At 55.3% G+C, this 15,000-nt stretch overlaps 5 non-coding genes and 1 pseudogene across 5 annotated transcripts; all 6 read left to right on the forward strand.

Annotated features, from left to right (window-relative positions):
• Positions 1–1,680: 1,680 nt before the first annotated feature.
• LOC141266247 (5S ribosomal RNA) lies at positions 1,681–1,799 on the forward strand. The gene has a single exon (XR_012320299.1). It is a non-coding gene; the product is annotated as a 5S ribosomal RNA (ribosomal RNA).
• A 1,707-nt stretch (positions 1,800–3,506) lies between these two features.
• Positions 3,507–3,625, forward strand: LOC141266428 (5S ribosomal RNA). Its single transcript, XR_012320465.1, has one exon. It is a non-coding gene; the product is annotated as a 5S ribosomal RNA (ribosomal RNA).
• Positions 3,626–6,270: 2,645 nt separating this feature from the next.
• LOC141266160 (5S ribosomal RNA) lies at positions 6,271–6,389 on the forward strand. The gene has a single exon (XR_012320214.1). It is a non-coding gene; the product is annotated as a 5S ribosomal RNA (ribosomal RNA).
• Positions 6,390–9,068: 2,679 nt separating this feature from the next.
• Positions 9,069–9,187, forward strand: LOC141266707 (5S ribosomal RNA). The gene has a single exon (XR_012320735.1). It is a non-coding gene; the product is annotated as a 5S ribosomal RNA (ribosomal RNA).
• Positions 9,188–10,893: 1,706 nt separating this feature from the next.
• Positions 10,894–11,012, forward strand: LOC141267357 (5S ribosomal RNA; annotated as a pseudogene).
• Positions 11,013–13,691: 2,679 nt separating this feature from the next.
• Positions 13,692–13,810, forward strand: LOC141266607 (5S ribosomal RNA). The gene has a single exon (XR_012320637.1). It is a non-coding gene; the product is annotated as a 5S ribosomal RNA (ribosomal RNA).
• The last annotated feature ends 1,190 nt before the right edge of the window (positions 13,811–15,000 follow it).

Consider the following 15,000-nt stretch of genomic DNA (forward strand, 5'->3'; position numbering starts at 1 on the left):
GGGGTCACTCTCCTCTATGCCTTTTTTCCATTCCTTTTTTCACAAGCGCACACATGCTCCTTTCTTCTTTTCATTTGCTTTCTCTCTTGCGCTATTTAATCCTTGCAAAATACCAGCATCCTTCTCATCACCGTGGGCCTCCAGCATTGTTGCTTATTTACTTTTAATACTAGGCTTCTTTTCACCAGGACCAGCGACTCCCGCATGACTGGAGGCAACCACCGCTGACCTGGAGGCAACCACCGGTAACCTGGAGGCCAGTTTACAGCACAACCCAAGCAAAACACCTTTGCAGGCCACACGACCCCCCCGAAGAGCAGCTCAAATTCACTCGCAACCATCTCACCCTCTTCCTTCATTCACTCCTGGGCGTTTCGCTCCACCCCAAGTTGCGGGTCCAGCTTGCTCTTTCTGTCACATCCCCGCGATGAACGGTTTAGCCTGCAGGAGACCCTGCGCCGAGCCATTTTTAAACACATCTGATGCGGCAGGTGTTTCATTGCTCAACAAACAACACCTATAGGGACGGCACAGCCTATGCATCGGTCCTTCGGAGACCGCCCCAGAACGGCCAGAGTTCTCGTCCCCACGCGAGCCTGAGGAAGGCTGGCCGGGCGATGGGCCAAGCAGCGTCTACTGGCCATACCACCTTGGATACGTCCGATCTCGGAAGCAAAGCAGAGATGGGTTCGGAAATACTTGGTTGGGACACCTCCTGAGAACACCAGGTATTGTAGACAATTTTGATGACGTTTTGCCATCTTGCCCAGCTCGGCTAGCATTGAGTGGCGCCTTGCTGGACACCGACCTTACGTAAAGTAGAGGCTGGAAGTCCCAAGCATCCCAAGCCCCCCAAGACCTCTAAGATAAGGACGCAACCCCGCCGCCTCTACCAGGCCTCACACCGAGCTCCTTGCCACGGCTAGGAGTGCTTATTGACCCCGCAGCCGGCCGTATGCAAATGATGGCGTTAAAAGCATCTCGCGCTGTGAAGGGGCCAGGCTTTCAGCAGCTGCCCAGGGGATGGTTTTAGAGGGCGACCGCCTAACGAGGGCCAGCAGAAGTAACGTCTTCTTCTTCAAAGAATCTTGTGTAACTAACCCAATCAGACAGCTGCCCAGGAGCTAACCTCAGTGCTAGGAAGGAGCGGGAGGGAATTGAGGGGGTGGTTCCTGCTAAGGCCCTGAAATAATAATAAGACAGGCAGGAGAGCCTGACGCATGGTGGCGGAAAAGCTGCAGGTGCAAATAGGGAATGTGGTCTCGTGCGAGCAACTTGTGCATGCTCGCTGTGTGTGAGTGTGCGCTTCCTAGGTACGGCGCGCTGCAGACAGTCAAAAGGGTTGCTCCCTTTCATTAAAAGTTAATCCCCGGCTGCAGGCTATTAGAAAGCAACTAACCGCGCTCTACTCACCCTACCCAGGTCTACCGGTGAGTCTCGCCGCTGCTCCCGGCCTGTGGCATTGGCCGCGACGCTGACGTTCCGTCGACAGCGCGGCAGCCGATCAGTGAGCTCAGCGGCTCTGAGCGGGGCGTTCTGTCTACAAGACCTTGTTAAGGAGCCAGCAAAAAAGTGAAGAGAAAAGAAAGCACAAAAGCACCTTGTCTTACTAAGCACTGGAAAGGGCAGCCGGCAACCGGACGTCAAAGTGGAAAAGCAGCAAGTGAGAGGCCTGTCTCTGCCTACGGCCACACCACCCTGAACACGCCCGATCTTGTCTGATCTCGGAAGCTAAGCAGGGTCAGGCCTGGTTAGTACTTGGATGGGAGACCGCCTGGGAATACCAGGTGCTGTAGGCTTTTGCCTTTTCTTACTTCCACCAGCAGGGGTCACTCTCCTCTATGCCTTTTTTCCATTCCTTTTTTCACAAGCGCACACATGCTCCTTTCTTCTTTTCATTTGCTTTCTCTCTTGCGCTATTTAATCCTTGCAAAATACCAGCATCCTTCTCATCACCGTGGGCCTCCAGCATTGTTGCTTATTTACTTTTAATACTAGGCTTCTTTTCACCAGGACCAGCGACTCCCGCATGACTGGAGGCAACCACCGCTGACCTGGAGGCAACCACCGGTAACCTGGAGGCCAGTTTACAGCACAACCCAAGCAAAACACCTTTGCAGGCCACACGACCCCCCCGAAGAGCAGCTCAAATTCACTCGCAACCATCTCACCCTCTTCCTTCATTCACTCCTGGGCGTTTCGCTCCACCCCAAGTTGCGGGTCCAGCTTGCTCTTTCTGTCACATCCCCGCGATGAACGGTTTAGCCTGCAGGAGACCCTGCGCCAAGCCATTTTTAAACACATCTGATGCGGCAGGTGTTTCATTGCTCAACAAACAACACCTATAGGGACGGCACAGCCTATGCATCGGTCGTTCGGAGACCGCCCCAGAACGGCCAGAGTTCTCGTCCCCACGCGAGCCTGAGGAAGGCTGGCCGGGCGATGGGCCAAGCAGCGTCTACTGGCCATACCACCTTGGATACGTCCGATCAAGCAAGCAAAGCAGAGATGGGTTCGGAAATACTTGGTTGGTACACCTCCTGAGAACACCAGGTATTGTAGACAATTTTGATGACGTTTTGCCATCTTGCCCAGCTCGGCTAGCATTGAGTGGCGCCTTGCTGGACACCGACCTTACGTAAAGTAGAGGCTGGAAGTCCCAAGCATCCCAAGCCCCCCAAGACCTCTAAGATAAGGACGCAACCCCGCCGCCTCTACCAGGCCTCACACCGAGCTCCTTGCCACGGCTAGGAGTGCTTATTGACCCCGCAGCCGGCCGTATGCAAATGATGGCGTTAAAAGCATCTCGCGCTGTGAAGGGGCCAGGCTTTCAGCAGCTGCCCAGGGGATGGTTTTAGAGGGCGACCGCCTAACGAGGGCCAGCAGAAGTAACGTCTTCTTCTTCAAAGAATCTTGTGTAACTAACCCAATCAGACAGCTGCCCAGGAGCTAACCTCAGTGCTAGGAAGGAGCGGGAGGGAATTGAGGGGGTGGTTCCTGCTAAGGCCCTGAAATAATAATAAGACAGGCAGGAGAGTCTGACGCATGGTGGCGGAAAAGCTGCAGGTGCAAATAGGGAATGTGGTCTCGTGCGAGCAACTTGTGCATGCTCGCTGTGTGTGAGTGTGCGCTTCCTAGGTACGGCGCGCTGCAGACAGTCAAAAGGGTTGCTCCCTTTCATTAAAAGTTAATCCCCGGCTGCAGGCTATTAGAAAGCAACTAACCGCGCTCTACTCACCCTACCCAGGTCTACCGGTGAGTCTCGCCGCTGCTCCCGGCCTGTGGCATTGGCCGCGACGCTGACGTTCCGTCGACAGCGCGGCAGCCGATCAGTGAGCTCAGCGGCTCTGAGCGGGGCGTTCTGTCTACAAGACCTTTTTAAGGAGCCAGCAAAAAAAGTGAAGAGAAAAGAAAGCACAAAAGCACCTTGTCATACTAAGCACTGGAAAGGGCAGCCGGCAACCGGACGTCAAAGTGGAAAAGCAGCAAGTGAGAGGCCTGTCTCTGCCTATGGCCACACCACCCTGAACACGCCCGATCTTGTCTGATCTCGGAAGCTAAGCAGGGTCAGGCCTGGTTAGTACTTGGATGGGAGACCGCCTGGGAATACCAGGTGCTGTAGGCTTTTGCCTTTTCTTACTTTTCCATTCCTTTTTTCACAAGCGCACACATGCTCCTTTCTTCTTTTCATTTGCTTTCTCTCTTGCGCTATTTAATCCTTGCAAAATACCAGCATCCTTCTCATCACCGTGGGCCTCCAGCATTGTTGCTTATTTACTTTTAATACTAGGCTTCTTTTCACCAGGACCAGCGACTCCCGCATGACTGGAGGCAACCACCGCTGACCTGGAGGCAACCACCGGTAACCTGGAGGCCAGTTTACAGCACAACCCAAGCAAAACACCTTTGCAGGCCACACGACCCCCCCGAAGAGCAGCTCAAATTCACTCGCAACCATCTCACCCTCTTCCTTCATTCACTCCTGGGCGTTTCGCTCCACCCCAAGTTGCGGGTCCAGCTTGCTCTTTCTGTCACATCCCCGCGATGAACGGTTTAGCCTGCAGGAGACCCTGCGCCGAGCCATTTTTAAACACATCTGATGCGGCAGGTGTTTCATTGCTCAACAAACAACACCTATAGGGACGGCACAGCCTATGCATCGGTCGTTCAGAGACCGCCCCAGAACGGCCAGAGTTCTCGTCCCCACGCGAGCCTGAGGAAGGCTGGCCGGGCGATGGGCCAAGCAGCGTCTACTGGCCATACCACCTTGGATACGTCCGATCAAGCAAGCAAAGCAGAGATGGGTTCGGAAATACTTGGTTGGGACACCTCCTGAGAACACCAGGTATTGTAGACAATTTTGATGACGTTTTGCCATCTTGCCCAGCTCGGCTAGCATTGAGTGGCGCCTTGCTGGACACCGACCTTACGTAAAGTAGAGGCTGGAAGTCCCAAGCATCCCAAGCCCCCCAAGACCTCTAAGATAAGGACGCAACCCCGCCGCCTCTACCAGGCCTCACACCGAGCTCCTTGCCACGGCTAGGAGTGCTTATTGACCCCGCAGCCGGCCGTATGCAAATGATGGCGTTAAAAGCATCTCGCGCTGTGAAGGGGCCAGGCTTTCAGCAGCTGCCCAGGGGATGGTTTTAGAGGGCGACCGCCTAACGAGGGCCAGCAGAAGTAACGTCTTCTTCTTCTTCAAAGAATCTTGTGTAACTAACCCAATCAGACAGCTGCCCAGGAGCTAATGACGCGCCCCTGGGCCTGTGTCGGGCTGCGTTGCGCACGCGGGAGCTTACCCGGAGCCGGATCTCTTGAGGGTTGTAGTCTCGTGGCGGTGACCCGGTCCGTGCCCAGGGAGTCAAACTGAGCGGCGATGTAACAGCGGTAGATGCAGGACGACTACGCCACCCGTTGAATGCAGCTATGGAGCTGCCGCTGCAGGACAGTCCGCTGAGGCCGGTGGATGGATGGTGCAGCGTAGATGGTATAACCCCCAACGGGAGGGGTATGGCCTCAGGGCAGCAGATGTGGATGATGGGGGTAGGAGGAACCACTCAGAGACGGTGCGGTGTAATTCAGGGTCTTTACTGGTAACAACGATAGACCCTCCCGGAGTACTTGCTAGTGAACGGGGCCTGGTCAGTCCTTGAGCAGATGGGATCTCCCCTGGCCAGGCGGAGTTGTAGGCCTCCCAAACTGACTGTACTCTTCTGGCTACCTTGCTAGAAGCGGATATAAGTAGCCCACGTCCCTGAGTGTACCGTGTGATGCTCACCCGTATGGCCGGTGACTCGGGGCCTTCTAATGGCTTCCGCTCCACGATGGCGGTGCTGGTCCCACGCGTGTGACCGTGCCTTCGGGTTTCTGGGCCTGAGGACCTGAAATCCCCTGCCGGTCGGCTTATGCTGCTGGGTAAGAGTTAGTCCCCACAGCCTCGGACGCCGGGTCCGGTAAGAAAGCTTCTCAGTCAGGGCGAGCTCTGCAGCTGCCAGCCCCTGACTCGTAGTAGTATTGCTTCTGCTGTTTCTTGTCTCTACTCTCCTTGACTGCTAACCCTGCTTCAGCCCCGGGTTTATATAGGGGAAGTTCTTCCCCTCCCAAGACTGGGCAGGAGGTGTGGCATGCACAGGATCCCTGACCAAAGGACCTCCCACCTGCTCTCAGACATAACATCTCTATCACTGTGGCAACCAGACCCCTGGGGTGTCACACTAACCTCAGTGCTAGGAAGGAGCGGGAGGGAATTGAGGGGGTGGTTCCTGCTAAGGCCCTGAAATAATAATAAGACAGGCAGGAGAGTCTGACGCATGGTGGCGGAAAAGCTGCAGGTGCAAATAGGGAATGTGGTCTCGTGCGAGCAACTTGTGCATGCTCGCTGTGTGTGAGTGTGCGCTTCCTAGGTACGGCGCGCTGCAGACAGTCAAAAGGGTTGCTCCCTTTCATTAAAAGTTAATCCCCGGCTGCAGGCTATTAGAAAGCAACTAACCGCGCTCTACTCACCCTACCCAGGTCTACCGGTGAGTCTCGCCGCTGCTCCCAGCCTGTGGCATTGGCCGCGACGCTGACGTTCCGTCGACAGCGCGGCAGCCGAACAGTGAGCTCAGCGGCTCTGAGCGGGGCGTTCTGTCTACAAGACCTTTTTAAGGAGCCAGCAAAAAAGTGAAGAGAAAAGAAAGCACAAAAGCACCTTGTCTTACTAAGCACTGGAAAGGGCAGCCGGCAACCGGACGTCAAAGTGGAAAAGCAGCAAGTGAGAGGCTTGTCTCTGCCTACGGCCACACCACCCTGAACATGCCCGATCTCGTCTGATCTTGGAAGCTAAGCAGGGTTGGGCCTGGTTAGTACTTGGATGGGAGACTGCCTGGGAATACCAGGTGCTGTAGGCTTTTGCTTTTTCTTACTTCCACCAGCAGGGGTCACTCTCCTCTATGCCTTTTTTCCATTCCTTTTTTCACAAGCGCACACATGCTCCTTTCTTCTTTTCAATTGCTTTCTCTCTTGCGCTATTTAATCCTTGCAAAATACCAGCATCCTTCTCATCACCGTGGACCTCCAGCATTGTTGCTTATTTACTTTTAATACTAGGCTTCTTTTCACCAGGACCAGCGACTCCCGCATGACTGGAGGCAACCACCGCTGACCTGGAGGCAACCACCGGTAACCTGGAGGCCAGTTTACAGCACAACCCAAGCAAAACACCTTTGCAGGCCACACGACCCCATCGAAGAGCAGCTCAAATTCACTCGCAACCATCTCACCCTCTTCCTTCATTCACTCCTGGGCGTTTCGCTCCACCCCAAGTTGCGGGTCCAGCTTGCTCTTTCTGTCACATCCCCGCGATGAACGGTTTAGCCTGCAGGAGACCCTGCGCCGAGCCATTTTTAAACACATCTGATGCGGCAGGTGTTTCATTGCTCAACAAACAACACCTATAGGGACGGCACAGCCTATGCATCGGTCCTTCGGAGACCGCCCCAGAACGGCCAGAGTTCTCGTCCCCACGCGAGCCTGAGGAAGGCTGGCCGGGCGATGGGCCAAGCAGCGTCTACTGGCCATACCACCTTGGATACGTCCGATCTCGGAAGCAAAGCAGAGATGGGTTCGGAAATACTTGGTTGGGACACCTCCTGAGAACACCAGGTATTGTAGACAATTTTGATGACGTTTTGCCATCTTGCCCAGCTCGGCTAGCATTGAGTGGCGCCTTGCTGGACACCGACCTTACGTAAAGTAGAGGCTGGAAGTCCCAAGCATCCCTAGCCCCCCAAGACCTCTAAGATAAGGACGCAACCCCGCCGCCTCTACCAGGCCTCACACCGAGCTCCTTGCCACGGCTAGGAGTGCTTATTGACCCCGCAGCCGGCCGTATGCAAATGATGGCGTTAAAAGCATCTCGCGCTGTGAAGGGGCCAGGCTTTCAGCAGCTGCCCAGGGGATGGTTTTAGAGGGCGACCGCCTAACGAGGGCCAGCAGAAGTAACGTCTTCTTCTTCTTCAAAGAATCTTGTGTAACTAACCCAATCAGACAGCTGCCCAGGAGCTAATGACGCGCCCCTGGGCCTGTGTCGCGCTGCGTTGCGCACGCGGGAGCTTACCCGGAGCCGGATCTCTTGAGGGTTGTAGTCTCGTGGCGGTGACCCGGTCCGTGCCCAGGGAGTCAAACTGAGCGGCGATGTAACAGCGGTAGATGCAGGACGACTACGCCACCCGTTGAATGCAGCTATGGAGCTGCCGCTGCAGGACAGTCCGCTGAGGCCGGTGGATGGATGGTGCAGCGTAGATGGTATAACCCCCAACGGGAGGGGTATGGCCTCAGGGCAGCAGATGTGGATGATGGGGGTAGCAGGAACCACTCAGAGACGGTGCGGTGTAATTCAGGGTCTTTACTGGTAACAACGATAGACCCTCCCGGAGTACTTGCTAGTGAACGGGGCCTGGTCAGTCCTTGAGCAGATGGGATCTCCCCTGGCCAGGCGGAGTTGTAGGCCTCCCAAACTGACTGTACTCTTCTGGCTACCTTGCTAGAAGCGGATATAAGTAGCCCACGTCCCTGAGTGTACCGTGTGATGCTCACCCGTATGGCCGGTGACTCGGGGCCTTCTAATGGCTTCCGCTCCACGATGGCGGTGCTGGTCCCACGCGTGTGACCGTGCCTTCGGGTTTCTGGGCCTGAGGACCTGAAATCCCCTGCCGGTCGGCTTATGCTGCTGGGTAAGAGTTAGTCCCCACAGCCTCGGACGCCGGGTCCGGTAAGAAAGCTTCTCAGTCAGGGCGAGCTCTGCAGCTGCCAGCCCCTGACTCGTAGTAGTATTGCTTCTGCTGTTTCTTGTCTCTACTCTCCTTGACTGCTAACCCTGCTTCAGCCCCGGGTTTATATAGGGGAAGTTCTTCCCCTCCCAAGACTGGGCAGGAGGTGTGGCATGCACAGGATCCCTGACCAAAGGACCTCCCACCTGCTCTCAGACATAACATCTCTATCACTGTGGCAACCAGACCCCTGGGATGTCACACTAACCTCAGTGCTAGGAAGGAGCGGGAGGGAATTGATGGGGTGGTTCCTGCTAAGGCCCTGAAATAATAATAAGACAGGCAGGAGAGTCTGACGCATGGTGGCGGAAAAGCTGCAGGTGCAAATAGGGAATGTGGTCTCGTGCGAGCAACTTGTGCATGCTCGCTGTGTGTGAGTGTGCGCTTCCTAGGTACGGCGCGCTGCAGACAGTCAAAAGGGTTGCTCCCTTTCATTAAAAGTTAATCCCCGGCTGCAGGCTATTAGAAAGCAACTAACCGCGCTCTACTCACCCTACCCAGGTCTACCGGTGAGTCTCGCCGCTGCTCCCGGCCTGTGGCATTGGCCGCGACGCTGACGTTCCGTCGACAGCGCGGCAGCCGATCAGTGAGCTCAGCGGCTCTGAGCGGGGCGTTCTGTCTACAAGACCTTGTTAAGGAGCCAGCAAAAAAGTGAAGAGAAAAGAAAGCACAAAAGCACCTTGTCTTACTAAGCACTGGAAAGGGCAGCCGGCAACCGGACGTCAAAGTGGAAAAGCAGCAAGTGAGAGGCCTGTCTCTGCCTACGGCCACACCACCCTGAACACGCCCGATCTCGTCTGATCTTGGAAGCTAAGCAGGGTTGGTCCTGGTTAGTACTTGGATGGTAGACTGCCTGGGAATACCAGGTGCTGTAGGCTTTTGCCTTTTCTTACTTCCACCAGCAGGGGTCACTCTCCTCTATGCCTTTTTTCCATTCCTTTTTTCACAAGCGCACACATGCTCCTTTCTTCTTTTCATTTGCTTTCTCTCTTGCGCTATTTAATCCTTGCAAAATACCAGCATCCTTCTCATCACCGTGGGCCTCCAGCATTGTTGCTTATTTACTTTTAATACTAGGCTTCTTTTCACCAGGACCAGCGACTCCCGCATGACTGGAGGCAACCACCGCTGACCTGGAGGCAACCACCGGTAACCTGGAGGCCAGTTTACAGCACAACCCAAGCAAAACACCTTTGCAGGCCACACGACCCCCCCGAAGAGCAGCTCAAATTCACTCGCAACCATCTCACCCTCATCCTTCATTCACTCCTGGGCGTTTCGCTCCACCCCAAGTTGCGGGTCCAGCTTGCTCTTTCTGTCACATCCCCGCGATGAACGGTTTAGCCTGCAGGAGACCCTGCGCCGAGCCATTTTTAAACACATCTGATGCGGCAGGTGTTTCATTGCTCAACAAACAACACCTATAGGGACGGCACAGCCTATGCATCGGTCCTTCGGAGACCGCCCCAGAACGGCCAGAGTTCTCGTCCCCACGCGAGCCTGAGGAAGGCTGGCCAGGCGATGGGCCAAGCAGCGTCTACTGGCCATACCACCTTGGATACGTCCGATCTCGCAAGCAAAGCAGAGATGGGTTCGGAAATACTTGGTTGGGACACCTCCTGAGAACACCAGGTATTGTAGACAATTTTGATGACGTTTTGCCATCTTGCCCAGCTCGGCTAGCATTGAGTGGCGCCTTGCTGGACACCGACCTTACGTAAAGTAGAGGCTGGAAGTCCCAAGCCTCCCAAGCCCCCCAAGACCTCTAAGATAAGGACGCAACCCCGCCGCCTCTACCAGGCCTCACACCGAGCTCCTTGCCACGGCTAGGAGTGCTTATTGACCCCGCAGCCGGCCGTATGCAAATGATGGCGTTAAAAGCATCTCGCGCTGTGAAGGGGCCAGGCTTTCAGCAGCTGCCCAGGGGATGGTTTTAGAGGGCGACCGCCTAACGAGGGCCAGCAGAAGTAACGTCTTCTTCTTCAAAGAAGCTTGTGTAACTAACCCAATCAGACAGCTGCCCAGGAGCTAACCTCAGTGCTAGGAAGGAGCGGGAGGGAATTGAGGGGGTGGTTCCTGCTAAGGCCCTGAAATAATAATAAGACAGGGAGGAGAGTCTGACGCATGGTGGCGGAAAAGCTGCAGGTGCAAATAGGGAATGTGGTCTCGTGCGAGCAACTTGTGCATGCTCGCTGTGTGTGAGTGTGCGCTTCCTAGGTACGGCGCGCTGCAGACAGTCAAAAGGGTTGCTCCCTTTCATTAAAAGTTAATCCCCGGCTGCAGGCTATTAGAAAGCAACTAACCGCGCTCTACTCACCCTACCCAGGTCTACCGGTGAGTCTCGCCGCTGCTCCCGGCCTGTGGCATTGGCCGCGACGCTGACGTTCCGTCGACAGCGCGGCAGCCGATCAGTGAGCTCAGCGGCTGTGAGCGGGGCGTTCTGTCTACAAGACCTTTTTAAGGAGCCAGCAAAAAAGTGAAGAGAAAGGAAAGCACAAAAGCACCTTGTCTTACTAAGCACTGGAAAGGGCAGCCGGCAACCGGACGTCAAAGTAGAAAAGCAGCAAGTGAGAGGCCTGTCTCTGCCTATGGCCACACCACCCTGAACACACCTGATCTCGTCTGATCTCGGATTATAAGCAGGGTTGGGCCTGGTTAGTACTTGGATGGGAGACAGCCTGGGAATACCAGGTGCTGTAGGCTTTTGCTTTTTCTTACTTCCACCAGCAGGGGTCACTCTCCTCTATGCCTTTTTTCCATTCCTTTTTTCACAAGCGCACACATGCTCCTTTCTTCTTTTCATTTGCTTTCTCTCTTGCGCTATTTAATCCTTGCAAAATACCAGCATCCTTCTCATCACCGTGGGCCTCCAGCATTGTTGCTTATTTACTTTTAATACTAGGCTTCTTTTCACCAGGACCAGCGACTCCCGCATGACTGGAGGCAACCACCGCTGACCTGGAGGCAACCACCGGTAACCTGGAGGCCAGTTTACAGCACAACCCAAGCAAAACACCTTTGCAGGCCACACGACCCCCCCGAAGAGCAGCTCAAATTCACTCGCAACCATCTCACCCTCTTCCTTCATTCACTCCTGGGCGTTTCGCTCCACCCCAAGTTGCGGGTCCAGCTTGCTCTTTCTGTCACATCCCCGCGATGAACGGTTTAGCCTGCAGGAGACCCTGCGCCGAGCCATTTTTAAACACATCTGATGCGGCAGGTGTTTCATTGCTCAACAAACAACACCTATAGGGACGGCACAGCCTATGCATCGGTCGTTCGGAGACCGCCCCAGAACGGCCAGAGTTCTCGTCCCCACGCGAGCCTGAGGAAGGCTGGCCGGGCGATGGGCCAAGCAGCGTCTACTGGCCATACCACCTTGGATACGTCCGATCTCGGAAGCAAAGCAGAGATGGGTTCGGAAATACTTGGTTGGGACACCTCCTGAGAACACCAGGTATTGTAGACAATTTTGATGACGTTTTGCCATCTTGCCCAGCTCGGCTAGCATTGAGTGGCGCCTTGCTGGACACCGACCTTACGTAAAGTAGAGGCTGGAAGTCCCAAGCATCCCAAGCCCCCCAAGACCTCTAAGATAAGGACGCAACCCCGCCGCCTCTACCAGGCCTCACACCGAGCTCCTTGCCACGGCTAGGAGTGCTTATTGACCCCGCAGCCGGCCGTATGCAAATGATGGCGTTAAAAGCATCTCGCGCTGTGAAGGGGCCAGGCTTTCAGCAGCTGCCCAGGGGATGGTTTTAGAGGGCGACCGCCTAACGAGGGCCAGCAGAAGTAACGTCTTCTTCTTCTTCAAAGAATCTTGTGTAACTAACCCAATCAGACAGCTGCCCAGGAGCTAATGACGCGCCCCTGGGCCTGTGTCGCGCTGCGTTGCGCACGCGGGAGCTTACCCGGAGCCGGATCTCTTGAGGGTTGTAGTCTCGTGGCGGTGACCCGGTCCGTGCCCAGGGAGTCAAACTGAGCGGCGATGTAACAGCGGTAGATGCAGGACGACTACACCACCCGTTGAATGCAGCTATGGAGCTGCCGCTGCAGGACAGTCCGCTGAGGCCGGTGGATGGATGGTGCAGCGTAGATGGTATAACCCCCAACGGGAGGGGTATGGCCTCAGGGCAGCAGATGTGGATGATGGGGGTAGCAGGAACCACTCACAGACGGTGCGGTGTAATTCAGGGTCTTTACTGGTAACAACGATAGACCCTCCCGGAGTACTTGCTAGTGAACGGGGCCTGGTCAGTCCTTGAGCAGATGGGATCTCCCCTGGCCAGGCGGAGTTGTAGGCCTCCCAAACTGACTGTACTCTTCTGGCTACCTTGCTAGAAGCGGATATAAGTAGCCCACGTCCCTGAGTGTACCGTGTGATGCTCACCCGTATGGCCGGTGACTCGGGGCCTTCTAATGGCTTCCGCTCCACGATGGCGGTGCTGGTCCCACGTGTGTGACCGTGCCTTCGGGTTTCTGGGCCTGAGGACCTGAAATCCCCTGCCGGTCGGCTTATGCTGCTGGGTAAGAGTTAGTCCCCACAGCCTCGGACGCCGGGTCCGGTAAGAAAGCTTCTCAGTCAGGGCGAGCTCTGCAGCTGCCAGCCCCTGACTCGTAGTAGTATTGCTTCTGCTGTTTCTTGTCTCTACTCTCCTTGACTGCTAACCCTGCTTCAGCCCCGGGTTTATATAGGGGAAGTTCTTCCCCTCCCAAGACTGGGCAGGAGGTGTGGCATGCACAGGATCCCTGACCAAAGGACCTCCCACCTGCTCTCAGACATAACATCTCTATCACTGTGGCAACCAGACCCCTGGGGTGTCACACTAACCTCAGTGCTAGGAAGGAGCGGGAGGGAATTGAGGGGGTGGTTCCTGCTAAGGCCCTGAAATAATAATAAGACAGGCAGGAGAGTCTGACGCATGGTGGCGGAAAAGCTGCAGGTGCAAATAGGGAATGTGGTCTCGTGCGAGCAACTTGTGCATGCTCGCTGTGTGTGAGTGTGCGCTTCCTAGGTACGGCGCGCTGCAGACAGTCAAAAGGGTTGCTCCCTTTCATTAAAAGTTAATCCCCGGCTGCAGGCTATTAGAAAGCAACTAACCGCGCTCTACTCACCCTACCCAGGTCTACCGGTGAGTCTCGCCGCTGCTCCCGGCCTGTGGCATTGGCCGCGACGCTGACGTTCCGTCGACAGCGCGGCAGGCGATCAGTGAGCTCAGCGGCTCTGAGCGGGGCGTTCTGTCTACAAGACCTTTTTAAGGAGCCAGCAAAAAAGTGAAGAGAAAGGAAAGCACAAAAGCACCTTGTCTTACTAAGCACTGGAAAGGGCAGCCGGCAACCGGACGTCAAAGTAGAAAAGCAGCAAGTGAGAGGCCTGTCTCTGCCTATGGCCACACCACCCTGAACACACCCGATCTCGTCTGATCTCGGATTATAAGCAGGGTTGGGCCTGGTTAGTACTTGGATGGGAGACTGCCTGGGAATACCAGGTGCTGTAGGCTTTTGCTTTTTCTTACTTCCACCAGCAGGGGTCACTCTCCTCTATGCCTTTTTTCCATTCCTTTTTTCACAAGCGCACACATGCTCCTTTCTTCTTTTCATTTGCTTTCTCTCTTGCGCTATTTAATCCTTGCAAAATACCAGCATCCTTCTCATCACCGTGGACCTCCAGCATTGTTGCTTATTTACTTTTAATACTAGGCTTCTTTTCACCAGGACCAGCGACTCCCGCATGACTGGAGGCAACCACCGCTGACCTGGAGGCAACCACCGGTAACCTGGAGGCCAGTTTACAGCACAACCCAAGCAAAACACCTTTGCAGGCCACACGACCCCCCCGAAGAGCAGCTCAAATTCACTCGCAACCATCTCACCCTCTTCCTTCATTCACTCCTGGGCGTTTCGCTCCACCCCAAGTTGCGGGTCCAGCTTGCTCTTTCTGTCACATCCCCGCGATGAACGGTTTAGCCTGCAGGAGACCCTGCGCAGAGCCATTTTTAAACACATCTGATGCGGCAGGTGTTTCATTGCTCAACAAACAACACCTATAGGGACGGCACAGCCTATGCATCGGTCCTTCGGAGACCGCCCCAGAACGGCCAGAGTTCTCGTCCCCACGCGAGCCTGAGGAAGGCTGGCCGGGCGATGGGCCAAGCAGCGTCTACTGGCCATACCACCTTGGATACGTCCGATCTCAGAAGCAAAGCAGAGATGGGTTCGGAAATACTTGGTTGGGACACCTCCTGAGAACACCAGGTATTGTAGACAATTTTGATGACGTTTTGCCATCTTGCGCAGCTCGGCTAGCATTGAGTGGCGCCTTGCTGGACACCGACCTTACGTAAAGTAGAGGCTGGAATTCCCAAGCCTCCCAAGCCCCCCAAGACCTCTAAGATAAGGACGCAACCCCGCCGCCTCTACCAGGCCTCACACCGAGCTCCTTGCCACGGCTAGGAGTGCTTATTGACCCCGCAGCCGGCCGTATGCAAATGATGGCGTTAAAAGCATCTCGCGCTGTGAAGGGGCCAGGCTTTCAGCAGCTGCCCAGGGGATGGTTTTAGAGGGCGACCGCCTAACGAGGGCCAGCAGAAGTAACGTCTTATTCTTCAAAGAATCTTGTGTAACTAACCCAATCAGACAGCTGCCCAGGAGCTAACCTCAGTGCTAGGAAGGAGCGGGAGGGAATTGAGGG

Source organism: Phyllobates terribilis, unplaced genomic scaffold (genome assembly GCF_046119375.1).
Source record: "Phyllobates terribilis strain yellow unplaced genomic scaffold, ASM4611937v1 Scaffold_4__5_contigs__length_816908805, whole genome shotgun sequence".
Classification (NCBI taxonomy): domain Eukaryota; kingdom Metazoa; phylum Chordata; class Amphibia; order Anura; family Dendrobatidae; genus Phyllobates; species Phyllobates terribilis.